This window comes from Mirounga angustirostris, unplaced genomic scaffold, assembly GCF_029215605.1.
Source record: "Mirounga angustirostris isolate CCGP_5_RB_7025 unplaced genomic scaffold, mMirAng1.0.hap1 SCAF_8, whole genome shotgun sequence".
NCBI classification, from domain to species: domain Eukaryota; kingdom Metazoa; phylum Chordata; class Mammalia; order Carnivora; family Phocidae; genus Mirounga; species Mirounga angustirostris.
The window spans coordinates 86207816-86229156 of NW_026991716.1; the positions used below are offsets into that span (position 1 = coordinate 86207816).

Sequence of the window (21341 nt, forward strand, 5' to 3'; positions counted from 1 at the left end):
CTCTAAGAAATAAAGTGATGAAGTCATTGTTTCATGGGTGAATATTTTAAAGTAGAAAAGCAGTGTTTTTTTTTTTTAATTTTTCATACCATGGACTCTGAGTGAACCAAACTTATATTTTAAATTAAACTCAACTTCTAATTTCACCTAAAGAAAGCAACCAGTTATTTTTAGTAGACTTCCCATGGGTCATGGCTGAGATGTTTAGTATTCTGCAGACTTCACTGAAATGTTTGGAATTCACAGAGCTTCACACAATGTCAAGTCCAAAGTAGCTGCTTAACAGATACTTAAAATCATAGACTGCTAGTGCTGGGATGTCCTAGCTGAGTGATTGGGGACATAGGGCAATAGTGAAAAACAGGGATCACTGTAAATATGCTGTTATTTGTTTTCTTTTCACAAGTTTCCTCATTGGTTCACATGATTTCAAACTCCAGAACTGTATTCAACTATTTCAAAAGTTAAGGAGGAATGTAAATAAAGCATTTACCTAACAATAAGGTGGTATCTAAGAGAATAATTGATCCTAATGTTAATTCCTTACAGATGTCCTCTCTTTAGAAAGATATATTGGATTATTTGTTCTTACTTTTTCTTTTCTAAATATTTTATTCATTTATTTGACAGAGAAAGAGCACAAGCAGGAAGAGGGGCAGACAGAGGGAGAGGGAGAAGCAGGTTCCCTGCAGAACAAAGGAACCTGATGTGGGACTCGATCCCAGGACCCCAAGATCATGACCTGAGCCAAAGGCAGTCACCCAACCTACTGAGCCATCCAGGTGCCTTCCTGCTTTTTTAGAAGACAATTTATCACTTAGAATTGATGACAACTTTCAGCTCAATTTTAAATGTCATCTAAAGGAGTAAGATTATTTTGGGAACTTCTGACTATAGTTTTGGTAACTTCTCACCTTTCCTGGGGTTGATACTTTTTTTTTTAACATTTTATTTATTTATTTGCCAGAGAGAGAGAGAGAGCACAAGCAGGTGGAGTGGCAGGCAGAGGGAGAGGGAGAAGCAGGTTCCCTGCTGAGCCAGGAGCCCAGTGTGGGACTTGATTCCAGGACCCTGGGATCCTGACTTGAGCGGAAGGCAGACGCGTAACCAACTGAGCCATGCAGGCATCCCTCCTGAGGTTGATACTTTTTGATATTGTTTTGGTTGGAGTGCCTTTGTAGCAAGCGACAGAAAACCCAGATAGTCTGTTGCCCATACAGTAAAAACCTATACAATTGGTTTGATCATGGCTCTGGTTCCGTTTCTCTAAGTTCTCTTAGCCCTGTTTTAGGTTTTGTCCTCTAGCTGGCTTCTCTCATGGTGATAACACAATCCATCATACCTGCCATCACTGCATCATCCAGGAGGAGAAAGCTTTTCTTTCCCTCTCCCTCTAAAAAGCTCCAGACAGGGCTTTACTCTGCATCAAATTAGATTGTGTCTTTCATTCTGGGACTAGGTCAAAAGAATGGGATTAATCTGAATGGTTTAAGTCAATTAGAAGCTGTCCTTGGAATAGAGCTGGGGTCAATTACAACCAAACTTCATGCCTGAAAGACTCAAGGTTCTGTTAGGAAGAGGGAAATATATACTCCACTCCTTTCTGGATCTCTGACAATGCTACTGAACTGTAGATAGCTCATTAGTTCCATCATGGCTCATTCACATTGGTTATCCCAACACAAAGTGTCATATACAGTAAGTGTTCAATTAATATATATTTATGTATTTATTTTTAAAGATTTTATTTATTTGAGAGAGGGAGAGAGAGAATCTGAAGCAGACTTCACCCTGAGTGCAGAGCCCGATGTGGGGCTCGATCCCACAACGGTGAGATCACGACCTGAGCTGAAACCAAGAGTCAGATGCTTAACCAACTAAGCCACGCAGGCGCCCGCAGTTAATGTATATTTAAAATAAGTTAGTCAGAGGCTAAAGAATGAATTCAATAATGGCTTGTTTTTATGATTTTAAATAAAGTATGAATACGTTGGCTTAAAAATACCTTTCTAAGTCAATGGATTGAGAAAGTAGTCATGTTTAAAATTGAGCATTTTTTGGTTATTTTTGCTATTGATTGTGGTAATAGCTACCATATGTTGTTATTACCCCACACAGCCAAACAGAAAGTTAGAAGGATGATTCATGGAGAAAACAGTACCCTCAATATGGAGATTAAAGTCCAGGAAGTGGAAGACAGCATAAAATATTCATATCATTACTTTCAAAACTTGTTTCAGATGTTGTCATAAGATGTTATCACAAGAAATCAAAACAGTAAATCTGGGAATACTCATTGAAAATGTGAGACTAAAAACATGTTGTTGATGTCATTTAGCGAAGTCCGTGTCAACAAGGAAAGATGGGAGCCCAGGACTTTCCAGGTTTCCGCCTTATGGCTTTGCCTTATTACCAAGCCACAGTGAATGAAACCAGCCACATCTTTCATTCTGGTCCAGTGTTATGGCCACATAGCATATGTTAAGCCCTGATCTCTAGTATCCACACAGACCATGCCTTCAGAGATAAGGCATTCTTTTCATCAACTGTGTTCTAACCACCAGCCAGAACTTTTCCCACTGAAGTGTCTCCTGACTGCTGACCACTTCAAATATGAGAGAAACACACACCTGAGTAAAACCCATGGTTTAGTTTTCTCCAGAGAGGAGGTCGCCATCTGGGTAGGTAGAGCCCCTGAAGTGGTTTCCAAGCTTGTTCTTCAGAGACCCAGGGTTTTGCCAAGGCTCAGGGACGGACATGAGGAGGAGGGTACTAGTGGATGTGATTCCATTCCTTACCTCTTTTCTCTGCTTTATAAAAAGATCTTTTATATATCAAGATCCTCTATTCAGTTTTATTTAAAAAAAAAACAAAAAAACAAAAAAACAAAGCCAGTGGCTACAAAGTTTGGAGACCCCTTGCCATACAGAATAGGTGAGTATCCATGCCTGGAAGGCATAGCCGAAAACACTGTGATAAGTTAGTGAAGGTCTTAGTGACATATGGATGCCATGGTCTGCATACTGGTGAAACATCTGACTGAAAGAGCAAAAGTTTCAGTTGTCATCTAGACTGGTTATTTACCACGCAGATATTTAACTGTGTATCACTCTAAATTCTCAAATAAGCAAATGGAATATTAAATGATTTCTAAAATGCAAAGCCTTACAGTGTCATATATTATTACAGATCTGCCAGTGATTCCCATGGGGCAAAACAGAACTTCTCAAAAGGCCTGAGCATATGGGTAAGTGACTCTCTGTGGCATTGTGACTTAGGAAATTAAAATTCCCATTAAAAAAAAAAAAAGTCTGTTCTAGACTTGTGACTAAACATTCTTCTGTTAAAAATTCACTTTTCTAGAGCAGAACATTGTCTTCTGTTAAAATGTAAATAATTCCATGTAGAAGATATGATGTTTCACAAAATACATACTCAAGTTTTCAAAAATATAATTAAAAAATATCTGGAATTGCATTTATTTTAGTGTGCGATACCCTCTTTAACAACAGAAAACTGAATCTTGCCCAATTGAGGTAACTCAGTCACTTCTGGTTTTAAACTCAGTTTTTTTGGAAACTTACTACTCAGCCTTTCAAGAGTCTTTTCCCCCTTCTTCCATTCTCCTTGAAAGAATCTGGGTTTATGGAGGCTTATCTAAGGGAATGCTGGTGCATTGAAGAGTGCATGTCTTATCTGTGGTGGTCTCCTGCCCTCAGAGGCCTTTGCTGAGGTGTAACTCACCTCACCAGGTCTTGGGGATTGACTTCTGCCTTTGCTTCGTCTTCCACTTCCAGTTGTATAATCTATACTCTCTGTGTCCTTCTTGACCCAATCACAAGGGTTCTTTAGTCCATCATTCCCTTAGATACTTCTCTGCCTCCTTGGGGACCAGGAACCCCCGACTGGTCCCTACCCCAAACTAAGGTGAGTAGAACTCTGGATAAAAAGGGTGGTATGTGGGGCACCTGGGTGGCTCAGCTGGTTAAGCTACTGCCTTCGGCTCAGGTCATGATCCTGGAGTCCCAAGGATCGAGTCCTGCATTGGCCTCCTTGCTCAGCAGGGAGTCTGCTTCTCCCTCTGACCCTCCCCCCCTCATGTGCTCTCTCTCTCTCTCTCATTCTCTCTCTCAGATAAATAAATCTTAAAAAAAGGGTGGTATATGGACATGATATGAGTACATAAACTATTTAAATTATTTGTTATTAGTTTTTAATGAGATCAGTACAGGAATTGAGAATAAACATTCAGAAACTTTTGTAGAAATTTGGATTTAATAATTAAAACTTGGGGCTTGTATTTTTATGTTTTTGGATTTTCTTTATTATATACCTAGTGATTCATTTTTATTATTCTATTTTTATTAAAAAAGTAACTGGGCCTTCACCACAGTGAGTTTGAGAAGTCTTGGCCTGGATGATTGCTTTTCCTGTTCAGGCTCCATGTTGCACCTGGCATAGGGCTTCTCTGTGCGATCTGGGAAGCTACATCTGCCCACTCCCCAGGCCATGAGTCTCACTGACCCACCGAAAGGAAAGCGACAGGCAAATCAAGAAAAAGCATGAAAAGGAACCTCTGTTAAGATCTTAAAATATTGTCTACCTCACCATCTGGATATCCCTTAACAAAAAATACAGGAAAGTAGAAAGAGCTACATAAATGTAAAAAAATCATTTTACCTCTAGGGAGCCTGATTTTCCTCAACAATAAAAAGAGAATAATAAACCCCATTTCACTGATTGTTGTAAGGCTTAAATGAGAAAACATACATAAAATTCTTAACTCAGGGCCTGGCACAGAAATATTAATTTCCTATAACGTAAGTAGAGTTCCTAAAACATTTTTTCATTTCAGCAGTTAAGTTCTCTACCCATGTATAAAACATAAATGTCCATTCTTATTAATCTTTACGTTACCGGAAGTTGAAAATTCACTACATAGGGCTGTAACTGTAGGAATCATAGTATTTACTAGAATTGTAAGAATTAAATGAGAGAACAAATGCACAGTGGTCAAACAAAGTGCCTTGGATGTAGGAGGAATTGAATTAATGATAGTGTCCCCCGTGATACACACATGCACACACACATACGCATTCACCCACACACATAGGCACATCTACACACACTCACCCATACCTAGCATACTCGGATACAAGATTCAAAAGCTGTTTTCTGTCAGTAAAATAAAATATGCAGTAGACCTGGGCATCTACTGTGGATGATGTTTTGTTGATATATTTGGTGTATGAGTTTATTAAGTAGAAACAAGGCAAAAAAATGACGGCTGCCTCCTGATGATTTTGTTCTCTAGCTTTCAGAGAGTGATTCCATAATTGCATCTGTTTTCTCCCTATCTTGCCACAGTGTGACTTTGGTAAAGTAATTATACTAGCAAAGGATGGTTTGGATCTTGGAAGTGGAATATTTCTCTTAAACACTGCTATTTTAATTAAATGTTCCCCTAGGAGAACAGTGTTTAGTTGTGCAAATGAAACGTGCCCAGCCTTGGGGCACTTTGAATCCAATAGAGGAAATAGAGCAGCCTAGTCAATTGGGCACAAGCTATGAGAAGAGTGAAACCATTTATCAGGCAGACTGGAAGTTAATTATTTAGTCAAAATATAATATGTCATAACATACCAAATGCATCAAGCCACGTGGGGCAAATACGTAAATGTGGCGATTATTGATCACCACCAAATTAATGCCTTGGTTGTTTAATCAGTTTTGTATTTGTTTTTAGCACTTTAAAATCAGTTAAAAGCCAGTGCAATAAAAACAATGGTTGGAGCTAATACAGAGATCAAAGCCATAATCAAATTTCAAAGTCAGAAACTGAATTTGGTTCATAAAGCCCCAGAAAGCATGGTTTCAGAATCACTATGTAGACTAGGGCTTATGGGGAAATTTTCTCAATGGCATAAATGAGACCCACACACAAAGTAACAAAGAGAGTAATCATCTTCTCTTTATACATCTCTGGGCCTTCAAATCCACCCACAGTCCTGGACAAAACATACTTTCACATAATTTGGGGAGTAAAGTGGTATCAGGAAATGAAAATGATGGGGATGAGAGAGCACTACATTATCAGAAACCTGTCTTAAAATGTACCCAGGGGTTGATTTAATTTGTTTTATGGTAAGACCCGTAGACATGGAAATGACTATGGTGAAGGAAGGAGTTTTTATACTCACAGATCTTTAGAAGCTGGAAGCTAGGCATGCCACGCAGGTCCACATGGGAAGAACAGGTTGGTCAGGAGGTAGAGGGAAGGCAAGGGGAAGTGTGGGAAAAGTCTTCATTGTGGTTTCTGTGGGAAAGAATGGGCCAGGCAAGGCAAGGCAAGCAGATTTAAGATTGGCTAGTTTGAATAATTGCAGCAGGCTCTGGGGTGTATGGATTGTCCTGAACTGTTTTATACTTGGTCCTGAGGTGATCAGGGCAGCGGGGCTGGTGGCTGGGTACCTGAGAATTCTGTAAAGGAGGTAGTCAGGGAGCTTGGGCTGCAGATTGGGTGGTTTGCATATGAAAGGGGTGCTTCCAGGCAAGTCCTTTACGGTCCCTAGGAATTGCCCCTGAGAGACGGTCTCTCCAAGGCAGGTGAGGCCCTAGAGCATCAAAAAATAGAGAAAATATGAGAATATGGGTAATCCAGAACCTTTCTTTCTCTGCGTTCTGGGATATGAAGAATATTAAAGTATTGAAAACACTGGGTCTGGCATCACTCTGTATGTCACTCAGCTGTGCTAAGGGCTGTCTTTATTTTTATGCTTTGTTAACCCTTCAAAGATGCTATCTGAGCTTTGCGGATCCTGACCAGGCATTCCTCTTAACTACAGATTATTTTGCAGCTCTGCTGCTAATCATGTTTTTTTCAATAGCAAGAAGCCTTAAAAAGTTAAATAATGAGAAAATGACTCTTTAGATACCAGTGAGTCTGCAGAAGTTCTCTTGAAAACTCTTCACTTATGGAGAAATGTCTAGGAAGGCTGCCCACTGAGGGTGTCAGTGAAGGTATTAAGAGATCAAGCATTGTTGAGGAAAGATGAACATCCCATCATGACATAAACAGAATACATTCTAGAAATTAAGGTCTTGATACTTCAAAAAGCAGAAGCAGCGATATCCTTCGACTGAAATAGGTGGGAAAGGTTTTAAGATCACTGTTTTATACCTCATACACAGGATAAATTATAAGCCAAACTGTGGCCAAATTTATCATATCAGAGGTGTATTTTACGTTCATTTATTTAATGTGATCACTATAATGCCTATGGTTACATTTGTGCTAAATTTTCAGTTATTAAATTTGATTTTCAGTAGATTAAATTTAGCAGTAAAATGTTCTCTGTGCCAAAGCATAAAAGGAAAATCCTCAGGCAATAGCATTTTTTCAATCATTATTTTTTGAAATGCATTTGGTTGTAATAAACACAAACACACATGGCAAAATATGACAACTATTTTTTTCATTGTTAGCATTTTCATCTGGAAGTTTGAAATTTAGCCAACAATTGTTCCGAGGTCAAGAAGTGAAAACATCATAAAAATGTTTTCTCACAGAAAATAACACTGCATTGATCACATCTAACCGGCTCTGGAAAAATAACAAAGAACCAGTCCTCTGTCTCCAAGGGAACAAATGCGGGTGTCTCCCTTAAACAGTGGCTATTCCTTGTCTCACCACTGTGGGGTGCTGCTTCCCATTAAATTGTGTGTGTGTGTGTGTGTGTGTGTGTTCGCTTTTTATATCTATGATGCCTAATGTTGAAAGGATAGTATACATTCTGATTTGGAAATATCAAGTGCTAAGATCCTAGGTACTGAATCTGAGCTCTCTGAGCTTGACTGTGGAGATTCGGCTTTACCAGATGATAACTAGTTATCCTGAGCCTGAAATTACAGGTATTTCCCGCTCAACAAATGGCTTCCATGATGGTAGCAGAACTCCAACTAACCATATTGCTAATTCATCTGATTCCACACACAGACAACCTTTCAGATTATGGAAGCATTTAACTCTCTTTCCAGTTGAGACTCCTGTGTTTCACCATTTTAGTGAAAGAACAATTAAACAAACAAGTAAGATTTTGAATATGGATGCTCATGTAGACTTGCTAGTTAGTTTGGTTAAAAAGAAAAAAAAGAACTCCACAAGACTACTTGACTTAAGGGGAATAAGTTAAAGACTACAGGAATAGCTTAAGGAACTCAAAGGAGGAGACTATAACCTCCACGATGGGAGCTGGGAAATGCCAGTCCTCAGGAAGTAATGGAGCTATCTCTATACTGCTAAAGCCACATGGTCCTTTTCTCTCTCTGAACTTCAAACTGAGAAAATGCTTCCTGTCCTTCCTTTTTGTATTTAAACACAGTAAAATCCCATGAAGTAAAAAAAAATTGGAGTTTCTATAATACTTCTCTTTGCATGAATTGCTGTCACACTTTGAACAGACTATCTGGCTTTATATAGATTGGGATTGATCTTATTCCAGCAAAAGGGGTTGAACATTCTAATGCTACCCATGTCTTTTTCTTCATTTCAGCTTGATGTCTTTATACTTTTTGTTGAACTTCACTGAATTTATTAGCGTTTTTTTAAGAGTCCCCTGATGACTATGTAATAGAAAGGCAGGCTTGTTGCTCTTCTGATCCCTATGGCCCTTGAACAAGGGATGGATACATCATCCAAGGCCTATCAATTCACTGATTGGCCAGATGCTCTCTCACAGGAAATGGGCCATGGAGACATGTGCACTACAATAATTTGGGGGCTGAAGTTTGAGCTGAAAGGTCAGATAGAAGCAGAGCTTGATTCAGTGACATAGCAAGTAAAAGCTACAAGCAAGCTGAATGTTATGGGGAACCTAAACTGAGTAAAAGAGTAAATTATTAAATTTCCTGAATAAAGTCTTTTCCATTGACAAATACTTTGGAAAGGATTCCAAGAGGGCATGAAAGAAGGTCTAATAATTGAATTAGGTTATTTACATATCTGAGACTCAGGATTTGGGGACAGAGGGAGTATTTTAAAAAAAATACCTTTCTCTCCTGATTCAACTCCAGGAAGGTTAAATAATTTAAAAGGTCTGGTAAGATTGAAGAGAATTTCTAAGGAAATGCACCATGAATATGACTACATTAAACAATGGCCAGGTCACAGGTGTTGAATCTGGCTTTGCTTTCTTCATCATATCCCCCACCCCAGTTTCTGTCATGCCCCTCTGGCCCAAGAATAGGGGTAGAGGAACTGCTTCCTCAGTATTGGGGTGAGAGAAGAGGTACAGTGGCTATGGTTGCTAGTTTCTTATTGACATTTTCTTTTCTCTTGGACACTGATGGGAGAAAGAAAGGAAAACATACACAATGTTATCAAAAATATAAGCCCATTGACAGTAGCAAGGCTGTGGCATTTATTTTAGATAATTTACCAAATAAGAAGCACCATCCATTTCTAGAAAGAAGTCTAAAAGAGAAATTGGTGATTCTAATTCTGTTCTATCCCTAACAGACTTTCTGAACCCAGACAGGTCCCCTCATTTTTCTGGGCCTCAATTTTCTTTTGTATAACAAAAGATCAAGTCCCCTCATACTCTCTCTATTGCTTATATTTCTTGTTATTCACATGGCTCCCTCTTAAAGTGGCTGTACCCATCCCAAACCAGATGACAATCTTTGTTTCCCAGCCCAAATCAGGGTGTATAATTTTGGAAGAGCAGATCTGACAACTTAAGATTTATAGGAACTGATAAATTAAATAAGCTGGGCTTTTGACAAACAGTTGTTTTGAAAGAGGGAAGAGGGTCCAGGTAATTACTTGATATTCCATGGAATTAAATCATTTCAACCCTTCCCTCTCCATGACATACGCACATGATTCCAACCAAATTGTTGTGCATCTGAAACCCATGTGGAGAGGCAGGAGAGTGCAAAGAGTTTTAGGGTGTAGGTCCTAAGGCTAGGTTGCCTGATTTCAAAGCCCAGCTTTGCTATTTCCTACTATGTGATGTTGGGCAAATTACTTAACCAATCTGAGCCACATTTTCCCCATCTGTGAAATGGGTATAATAATGATACTTTCCTCAAAGAGTGGTTGTGAGGATGAATAAAAGCACTCAGTATAGTTTCTGGCACATAGAAACATTGCTTATAGTTATTACATAAAAATTATATTTATATATAATTTTATTTTATTATTTTATTATATATAAATATACTGGTAAGGAAGGGGTTAAGAGCTCATGGAATTTGATAAGGTCTGGGAATGCTTTAAAATGAAGAAAAATCTGAGTGGTGAGTGGCCTCTCCTCTTGAGTACGTTCCAAGAACCAAGGATGGAAGAATCTTTGTAGACGACTCCAAATGGCTACCCATGTAAGCAGGCTGGTTGGGTTTTATTGATTACCTAGTGTAGCTTCTCGTTTTATAGATGATTGGCCACCCATATTGGAGAAGAGTGTAGGCAGAGAGCCGAAGCAGCCACACTGCCCAGGGAAGGGTCATGTAGAGCGTGGGGAAGGCTGTCTCAGAAAGCCGGAGTCCAGAGGGGGAGATAAAACAGGAGCCAGCACCATATAAACAGGGTAGAAGGAAGAGGCAGAAGAACAAAGTTAGAAGAATTTTCCACAAATACCTCCAACAATAATCATGCAGTTTGGGAACTGAGAAATCTCTGTGGAGCTAGGCTCTGCTGTGTCCTTGGCATTCCTAGCATCACAGACGGCCAGTGTCTTGGAGACCCAGCCTGCGATACAACTCATGAGGTTCTCATGAAGAAGATGGGAAGGATGTATGGGGAAAAAAAGTGTGGCTGCCAACTGCTGGCTTACTTACAGGTACTGTGATTTGTTTAGTGTTTTATTCAGTGTCTAATAAAGCTGCTTATCATTTTGTCCATATCACTTTGGGCTTATTCAAAGACAACATCTTTTTGTTAAAAATCCTGATGTAAGCGCTCTAATTAGTTTTTGTAGAACTAGCTAGATGTGGAGGGTCTCTAATGATCAGCAGTTGGTTACTCTGCTGGTGCCCAAAGAGAAGGCCTGCCCCTAATTGGATTTACCTGCATGGTCTGGTTACCAGACAAGAAGTACAGGAGAGGAGTTACTGGGGAATAAAGACGTGAAATAAGGACGTGTGCATGAGAGACTGTCAAATATCAAAGCTTGTGCCTTCTGTCGTGTTTATAAAGCTAGCATATTCATAGATCAGACTGGACAGAGTTTTAGGGTTCACCTAGCATAGATCCTCATTTTTTTTAGAAGAGGAAACCGAGGCCCAGAGCAGTTCAATGCTTGCGCAAGGTCACCGAGTCTAGGAGGCAGCCAGTGTCCTACTCAGGGGCTCTTTCTGCCTTAGCCCACTGCCTCTCACCATCATGGCTAACCTGTGTCTTCGGACGGGAGGAAGTTGTTTCTCTCTTTGTTTTTATCATATAGGCTGGAAGACTTCTTTGTAGTAAAACATAGTAGTGAAAATTACTGTTGGCTATTTTCTAAAATACAGTTCTTTTAGAATGAGGATTTCAAAGATAGCTTCCAGTTAGAAGAGTTCTTCGCGATGATGTGTGAGACAGACCGCCCCTTTGAACAGCCCAGGAATCATTCCTTACGGAAGACTCAGGTCATGGGTAAAGAAGCTGGAACAAGGTGATGGCCTTTTGTTAGAAAGGAAAACGCTTTGATGAATGAACCAGGTTAAACATGTGAGAAAATGTACCCTCAAATCCCAGGAAAAGGAAGGCGGGCTTGCTTGTCTAAAAATGGTTAAAAATGACCAAGTTAAGTGTATGAATAAGCCAAGTTACTTATACTTGTCTGAGAGAAGAGGTGGCTTATCCAACTACCTTTCAGGAAAAGAGTGTCTCAGTGCTCTGTGACTCTTCAAGTTTGTTCAGGTTTCTAAAATAGGATTACCAAGGAGGCTGACAGCAATAGGAATAATGAAGTGCCCAGAATAAGCAGGAAGGTGGCTTATGTCTTGTTGTATGCAGCATCATGAATAAGAGGTGATTTATCCCTTTCATCAGGCCAAGCTCCTCATAGGCAAGGAATCTTATTCAAACTATGGCCACATCCTAGACCATAAATAAAAATCCCAAGCAACAAAAGCACTCTTGACCAAATATAATTTAAAATTAGACTGCATTCATCTGATTTTAAAGGTAGGAAAATGTTTCAGAAACATTTTATCCATAGTCTATAAATAATATCATGATCTTCACAAATTTGATATTTAAAATTCCAGTTGGTGAAACTGTTGTCAAACTCTCCAAGGGCTTTAGGGGAATAGGAAAAGTACTGTAAGCCACTTGAAGCCAAGGAATATTGAGAAAGCATGGAAGGGTTGATGTTTCTCTGGGTTTTGTAGGAAATGTAGGAATGGAGTCACTGTGTAATGGAAATATATATATATATGTATATATATATATATGCTTTTATATATATGAAAGGAAAACAATGTGAGCAATCTGCATTTAAATGTTGTCTTACTTTTGAAGAGTATCAAGATCCTTTTGTTTTTTTCCTCATGGAAAATCGGCAGACCTTCCCTTTAATACCTAGGGAGGTAAGGAGAAAGCATTAGATGGATCATTTGGAGGTGAAAAAAGCCTCATAAATTTGACTTTTATTGTGCCATCACAAAATTTCTAAGGAGTTTTATTTATTATTAGTTTAGTTACAGAAAAAACTAAAGTACATTGTATGCCTCTATTTACCAAGTAAAGTTTTTAATGAGGTCATTAAAATGACTTTCTAATTCCACCGTGCTGATTTTTTAGGTAAAATGAAGGGAAAGGCTCTTACTGCAACCTCTGCCCTCTGTTGTAAATTGACCTTGCACATGCCTGTCTGCTATGTGAACCGTGAAAAATTTTTTGGAACTCTTTCAACCCTCTCTCTTGCTTCGTTGTGGTAGTTAACATCTACAGTGAATGATAAATCTGTAAAAGGCACAGTGCAACGCTGCTCATTAATTGGAACACGTGTTACAAATTCGTAGGTAGATGGAGGCTGTGATGATCCATATGAGTAAGTCGAGAACATTGGGTTTATGCAGCTCCCTTTGTTCTTCATGTGATGATAATAAGGGACATACAGCCATTACCAATAAAACAATGTTCTGGGGATCTCTTCCTAATGAGCATCAGTTCTAACGCTGGAGGCTGTTAGCTGTTGCCAGTATTATAAAACTACAAACAAGTTTACTAGTTTCTTCCTGAAGCTTTTTTTGGGTTTTGAGTTGTAAGCTTTTAACAGAGTGACAGAATGAACACATCGTTCAACTGCTGGTTTTTTCACTTGGTCTTCTTTTAGACCCCAAAACTGTGCTGCAGACATGGCTTTTTAAAAAAATTTTTTATTGTTATGTTAATCACCATACATTACATCATTAGTTTTTGTTGTAGTGTTCCATGATTCATTGTTTGTACATAACACCCAGCGCTCCATTCAGTACGTGCCCTCTTTAATACCCATCACTGGGCTAACCCCTCCCCCACCCCCCTCCCCTCCAGAACCCCCAGTTTGTTTTTCAGAGTCCATCGTCTCTCACAGACATGGCTTTTTTAAAAATCAAATTCTTTTGACATTTTATAGATTTGATGGTTTAGGTGAGTCTTTCTTCATTCATTGTAACTTAGGGGAAAAAAAAAAAAAACTGAGCAGATTCTCTTAGAACTTCCCTAAGTGAATTTAGGCATAGTAGATGCCAAAAGTCACTCCTCCAAGGACAACGCGAGCTCAGGTTAATAGTCACTGTAAATAAGAATCTTGAAATGGAACTAGAATAAGTGAATGATTATAACAGGATGATCTTTACCGTGCGGTTGCCCACAGGGTGGTTTCTGGTGTTGGACTCCAGCTGTCTGAATTTTAATTTGCCATTTGCTATTGTTTCACTCTGGGAAGTTGTATCCTCTGGTTGAGTGTCAGAATAAAATGGAATTATAATAGCGACTTCCTCATAGTGCTAGGAGGACTAAATGAGATGGTAGATCCAAAGCTTCTAACACAATACCTGGTTACACTAACCATTATTATGTTATTATAATCTAAGTGTAGTGACATAAATTCATAGGATTAAGTGAGCTGTTCATCTTGAAATTCTCATAATTCTAGCTATCCATATCCGTGGTTACACTGTAAGGCACATTTTACTTCTGTTTTCACATGAAGAAAAGATATAGAATGAATAACATGTAATTGAGTTTATCACTGAGTTAAATATTAAGGTATTTTAGAAAGTGCTTCTAATATTGGGACATGATAACAGTTTGGAATGTGAGTCATACTATCCGTTATATCGTGTGACTTCATCTGCCAAGAAGTTCGGTGGTTGCATTTTCCCCTTCCTTTATTTTTAACTTTGCGGAACGAGTTGAACGTTTTGCTTTTCAAATTTTATTTGAGGGAAAAACGTCTATGCTATATTTTTGCAAAGATTTGCCCTCTTTCTGTTATTTGATAAAATCTATTCATTTCAGCTAAGGACTTTATGGCCAAACCATTTCTCTCTACCGAAAGAATCAATGTTGAATCAGGTATTTATTTTGATGATAAGAGCTAATTGACAAGTGTTAAAAGCTAAGAACAGCTAAGTGACAAGAACTTGGTTCAGGAAGATAAAACCTAGCCAAAAGAGGAAGGTAAAGAAATCCCTGCCGGAATGAAATGGGGGCTTATTCCAGTTGCTTGCCCAATCATTTTGCCATTCCTTCTGCATTCTGTACGTGGAGAAATGGAAATGGTGAATTCTGGGGGCTGTCACTCCATGCAAGGGATTAAGACAGGCCCCACTGGCCGGCCCCTCCTCAGTGCCTGGGACTCTCTGAGCAACGGGGATTATGGTAGCCCCCCACCACTTCCCAGCAAGTGGCACTCTTTCTTTTCTCCTTTTTCTCTCTCATTCTTCTGTATCCTTTTCCAAGAAATACATATTCTCCAAATGCATGAGACCGGCTCCTGTCCTCAAAAATCTTATTATTGAGTGGCTGTGCCCTGCAGCGATCCATCCTCACAGAGTCCCCCACGTGGCTATCAACATCCAATCAGGATGATTCTGGGCCCCTTACATTAAACTGCACTTTATGGGTCTAATAAGTACCTCCTGAGTAGCACCTTTGTAGTATAAGAACATGGAGAAGGAGAAAGCTTATTTGTCCCATGATTATATTTTCTAAGGGAAAACTTAAAATGGGCCATTTTATTTTCCCATGTATAAAATAGTGTTTTGTATGTAAGTGGACTCAGCAACCCAGGAGGGCGTGTGTAGGTGCCAAAAGAGCTCCAAGATGCTTGGCAATGTACACAAGGACAAAAAACCACATATGGCTGTCATTCCAGGGATGCTCAGTGGAGAGGAGCCCAGAATAATAAGCTTCGAATGAGAGGTGAAAAATGTGAGGGCACCACTGTGTTTAATTTTTTTTTAAACAAAAACAAAATAAACAAAAACCAAGCCGTAAATGTATTATTTCCCCTCAGAAGGGGAACACCAATAATGGGGTTTAGGCTTATGGTGCCAAGTTCTCTCAAGTTAAAACTAGACTGATGCAAAGCAGATGAAATTTCATCTGTGGCTTACAAATGAAAGCTTTTTAATGGGGAAATAGAACCACTTTTGCCCCGGAATTGTGCCTGCGCCTCAGGTTCAATAGAAGTTCAAGTCTTCTCTTCCTCAGCATGCTGGAAGCAGGCATCTTGGTAAACATGTTCTAAAGGATTCATGCGGAATGTACTAAAGGTTTAATGAGAAGCGTTTCTGAAAGCCAAGAAATACAGAACGATCCCCCAAATGAACAGTCTACTGTTTAGGTTTATTTTTTAAAGAATACATCAATCTAACATACATAGAACTAAATCGCATCAAATGGGGACTGGTTGATAGAGGATACCGTTGGTAACACACTTCATTGTCTCTTCATTTGGAGAAGGTAATGAACTTGGCAGCCACCCTGCCCCTTATTATAAATTTAGGAGTGGGATCCCATCCATCCCTAACTCCTCTATTTTCTGAGCAGAGCATTTTTAGGGCACCATTGTCATCGTTAAGGCATTAATGCGGAAAGAATTGACAGCATTTGGGAGGGTTGGAGAGGTGAGGGTTTTGTAGTTTTTTTCTATAATTAAATCTGTATTTTAAGTTATTTGTTCGTTTTATGTTGTTTTAAACCTCAATGAAATAGAATCCTATCTTTTTATTTTCTCCAGTATTTTATACTGCTTGTGGGAGGTGGAGGTGGGGCAAGAAGAGGGAGTTGGATGATAAGGTTCCTGTGAGTCTAAGCAGTCACCAGCGAGGACAGTGCGAAAGGCTGCTTCTGATCGCTGCCTGTGGCACCTGATGCGAAAACTTACGGCTGAAGAGCGTACAGTGTCATCGTCCATCAGGATGCTTGCCCCAGGTTCTGCAAAATCCCAAACTGGAGAGCTACAAGTTAGTTCAGTTTCCTCCCAGAATAAAATGAGACCACCACGAATCTACCCTTGCTTGGTAAAGGTAAATCTCCAAACGGACAGGAAGAATCCTCAAGGTGGCAGCATGTTCATAGCTTTCAAATCCTCCCCTTCTGAAGTGTTTTAATTAGAAGATACAGTAACTACATAAAAACAATGGATCCAGGAATAAACACCTCCGAGGCGCTACCAACCTGGAACTAGGCAGGAAGCATCCAATTATTAATGATCTCTTCTAGCCTCAGACTAAATATTGCTTGTTTTGACTTTCATGCAAAAATACTCCTTTTCAAGGAGCCACTGCCAGTTTAGATAGGCTTGAAAATAAAACAGAGCTTAGAAGTGCAAGGAGGCTTTGGTCTGTGACTTCCGTGCCGAGATAAGATTGTGGGGCTGCCCATCCTTCACACCAGCAGCACTGTGCCATTGTTATTATTGCTCTGATTTTCCATGTCTCTGTGCTTGAGGAAAAAGCAATTATGGGAGCTTTGAGCCAAGGGGATAACAATAAAGAAATGATTTAAAACCAGGAACAGGAAAAGAGAGGGAGTGACGGCTCTTCAGCAGGCTGGTGAAGGGTGAGCTGAACTGCCCTGGTGGAAATGGCTCAATGTGTTTAGGAAAAGCTGTTTGTTGCTCCGTGAGAAGTCCTCTTTCATTTTGGACTTGGCAAATGATCCTACGGAAAGATTTATTCATTGAGAGTATAGTCAGCTTAGTCAGCAATCTTTTCTGTACAAGAAAAAAAATGTAGGAAAGGTTAGCATATTCCACAGGCCCTCATATGGCTCGATCCTTCTTCGTTTATGGGTCTAGGTCTCCACGACATCAAAAATGAGTGGGCAAGAAGGGAACTATGGAAAAGCTAGCTGTCCCTCTTATGTATCCTTAAACTAACCAGTTGGATTTTTTAAAACTGGATTTACTGAATTAAATGAACTGACTTGAGTGATCATAATTTCAATTTTGCGTGGTCTCCACGGAGCCAGTGTGAGGGTGTTGGTGACACCACAGTCTCTTATTTATTGTCTATCAGTGCCTCAGTTGCCCAGGCTCAGAATCTGAGATTTACTTATTAGCTACCTATTCAGACACCACGCACTGAATAACCACTGTTTAACTCTATCAGGCCCCGTCCTAGGGCCTGATCTTCAGCATTTTATTTTCTTTCAATCTTGTCATCAATCAGTCCAGTTTGGGTTTTTCTTTCTAGCCCATGGACTCTACCATAGACTCTGCTCATGTAATGGGTGTATTACTGCAAAAGCCCTGCTCTAATGTTCATGTTTGCTGATGTTTAATCTCTGAGTGTATTCTATGTGCCCCCACCGCCCACTTGCATGGTTCCTTTTTACTACCGTGACTCCATTGTTTATGAGATCAACTGAAAAATCCCTTTTGATGGAATCGAAACTTTTTCTTTTTAAAGATTTTATTTATTTATTTGAGAGAGAGAGAGAAAGTGCGCACAAGTGGGGACAGGGGCAGAGTGAAAGGGACAAGCAGACTCCTCATTGAGCATGGAGCCCGAAGCAGTGTGGGGTTCGATCTCAGGACCGTGAAATCATGACCTGAGCTGAAGTTAGACACTTAACTGACTGAGCCATCCAGGAGCCCCTGAAATCGAAACTTTCTTATCATCTGACCTTTCCTCATGGGAATAACCTTATTTCCTGAGGCTCTTCATCCTGTCCTATACTTGCCTTGCTTTTTTGCCTTCTGGCATTTTGCTCAGAATGGTTTCTCTACCTTCTTGCCAAGCTCCAGGCCTCTCCTAACATTCCTTGTCTCTTGATTGCAATCTCTCCCATGGCATTTAGTATTTCTATTCCATATTCTGTCTTGTCTTACTTTTTTTTTGTTTTTTTGTTTTAGCATTTGCTGTTTTCCTAACAAGTGTATATTCTTCTGAAAGGCATATTCTCGATCTTTGACTCATTTTGTCTTACTCACTGTGCTCAGCACATAGTAGGTGGTGAAGAGATGCTTATTGACAAGTGCTTAGCAAATTGAATGTTTTCTATAAAGCAGCAGTCAACCAATACCTGCCTACTACGCTCATCTGTCCCCAAAGAAGCAGCTTTCAGAAAGAGTAGATAAAAGGAAAGATTCAATTTAAGAATGTTCCTAATACGTACTAGAAAATGTTGAATCTTTCATGTTGTAAAAGCCACCTTTAGAAGATTGCATGATTATTCATGTAACAGAAAAAGCTTATACTTGATTTTTATTTGAAACAGGAAGTTCAGGTAACTACAACATCTGCATTCTTATGACATGTTTAATACTGGGCAGCCTGACCTCTTATTGTAGCTTAATAATTTTATTTTCTCTAATAACACTGTCTCTATCATGGTGAATTATGGTATTCAGAAATGTTTTGACGATTACCTTGTGTAAAGTGAGTAATTCTGACCACTGAAGGCCTTTTTCTGCACTAAAGTAAGGGGTTGTAAGACAGTTGCCCTTTGCCATCATCCTGGTTGACTTTGAAGAGCATAGGGACACAGCAAACAAGCTTTCCTTCATGGGACTTGTTCAATGTGTATCTTGCCCATATCTGAGTGTCTCCATTACTGATATTGCCTCAGCCTCCTGGGACTCAGGAGAGAGGGGAGGGAGAGCATGATTCCAGCTTCAGATATAGTATTTTAAAGACACATTTATTTCTGAAGCGATCTCCTAAAGAAAGCATAGATAATGCAATTATAGGTCTTAGAAAAAAACATAGAATATTTAGGAACTAACCTTTTAAAGAGTGTTCTATTACCACTTGTGCTTGTTTATGTGTTCCATACTTGGCATAACTACCATTAATACAAGCAGCCTTCAAATTTACAAAGATTACCTTCCACAGGTGAGGATGTTAACATGTACTGAGCATAGGGATTTATAAAAGTGGTCAACAGTGAAAGGCAGGAAAACCTCTGAGCAGGAAAGGCTAGAACCCTGGAAAAAAGGAATTGTCCATGGCCTCCATCACTGGCTATTAGAACTGCCAATCACCGCCCCAATTCAGTTTTTCTGCCATCTTGACCAGACGGTCTGTTTTGCCTAACTAGTGTGTTCCACGTCTTCTTTGCATTAGCAGCCTGGAAAAACTTTGCAACCTGCATTTTCTAGCTTTTGTGAAAAGTATCCCCTGTTTGGTGAGCTTTAGCAAAACCCCTGTGCCAGACTTCAAAGGCTGCACCAGATAGGAAGAGCTCTCCTCCTACTCCTGAACTCTCTTCATTGTGGGGCAGAGGGAAGATCTGGCTCACCTGTCTCTCTGAGTGCTGCCCATGTCAGTTCAGAGCAGTAGAAGTAGATATCTGCACAGCGGAGTAAAAGAACTATATGATAATAATACCCTAGCATTATGCTGAGAGAAGTGGTCATATTATAAGAGATGGGGTGTGTTTACCTTGTAAATATTACTGCGAAGTACCTGAAGAATTTAAAGCCCTCCCACCTGCACTCAGTCTCACCAGCTTCATGAGAAAGAGGTGGGGAATCCAAATGACACAACATAGCTGAAATCCAATACCTTCACAATTACGGACTTCAAGCCCTATTACAAAGCTGTCATCATCAAGACAGTATGGTGCTGGCACAAAAACAGACACATAGATCAGTGGAACAGAATAGAGAGCCCAGAAATGGACCCTCAACTCTATGGTCAACTAATCTTCGACAAAGCAGGAAAGAATGTCCAATGGAAAAAAGACAGTCTCTTCAACAAATGGTGTTGGGAAAATTGGATAGCCACATGCAGAAGAATGAAACTGGACCACTTCCTTACACCACACACAAAAATAGACTCCAAATGGTTGAAAGACCTCAATGTGAGACAGGAGTCCATCAAAATCCTAAAGGAGAACACAGGCAGCAACCTCTTCGACCTCAGCCGCAGCAACTTCTTCCTAGAAAGATCGCCAAAGGCAAGGGGAGCAAGGGCAAAAATGAACTATTGGGACTTCATCAAGATAAAAAGCTTTTGCAAAGCAAAGGAAACAGTCAACAAAACCAAAAGACAACCGACAGAATGGGAGAAGATATTTGCAAATGACGTATCAGATAAAGGGCTAGTATCCAAAATCTATAAAGAACTCATCAAACTCAACACCCAAAGAACAAAGAATCCAATCAAGAAATGGGCAGAAGACATGAACAGACATTTTTCCAAAGAAGACATCCAAATGGCCAACAGACATATGAAAAAGTGCTCAGTATTGCTCGGCATCAGGGAAATCCAAATCAAAACCTCAATGAGATACCACCTCACACCAGTCAGAATGGCTAAAATTAACAAGTCAGGAAACAACAGATGTTGGCAGGGATGCGGAGAAAGGGGAACCCTCCTACACTGTTGGTGGGAATGCAAGCTGGTGCAGCCACTCTGGAAAACAGTATGGAGGTTCCTCAAAAAGTTGAAAATAGAGCTACCATACAATCCAGCAATTGCATTACTGGGTATTTACCCCAAAGATACAAATGTATGGATCTGAAGGGGTACGTGGACCCCGATGTTTATAGCAGCAATGTCCACAATAGCTAAACTGTGGAAAGAGCTAAGATGTCCATGGACAGATGAATGGATAAATAAGATGTGATATATATATATATATACAATGGAATATTATGCAGCCATCAAAAGGAATGAAATCTTGCCATTTGCAATGACGTGGATGGAACTGGAGGATATTATGCTGAGCAAAATAAGTCAATCAGAGAAAGACATGTATCATATGATCTCACTGATATGAGGAATTCTTAATCTCAGGAAACAAACTGAGGGTTGCTGGAGTGGTGGGGGGTGGGAGGGATGGGGTGGCTGGGTGATAGACATTGGGGAGGGTATGTGCTATGGTGAGTGCTGTGAATTGTGTAGGACTG

At 39.7% G+C, this 21341-nt stretch overlaps 1 long non-coding RNA gene across 1 annotated transcript in view; it reads left to right on the forward strand.

Annotated features, from left to right (window-relative positions):
• Positions 1-637: 637 nt before the first annotated feature.
• The window catches only part of LOC123837965 (uncharacterized), a 134870-nt gene continuing 114166 nt past the window's right edge, over positions 638-21341 (forward strand). Inside the window, exons 1-2 of the long non-coding RNA XR_008505359.2 lie at positions 638-782; positions 3190-3247. This is a non-coding gene — a long non-coding RNA (uncharacterized LOC123837965). The remainder of the gene's footprint in view (positions 783-3189; positions 3248-21341) is intronic.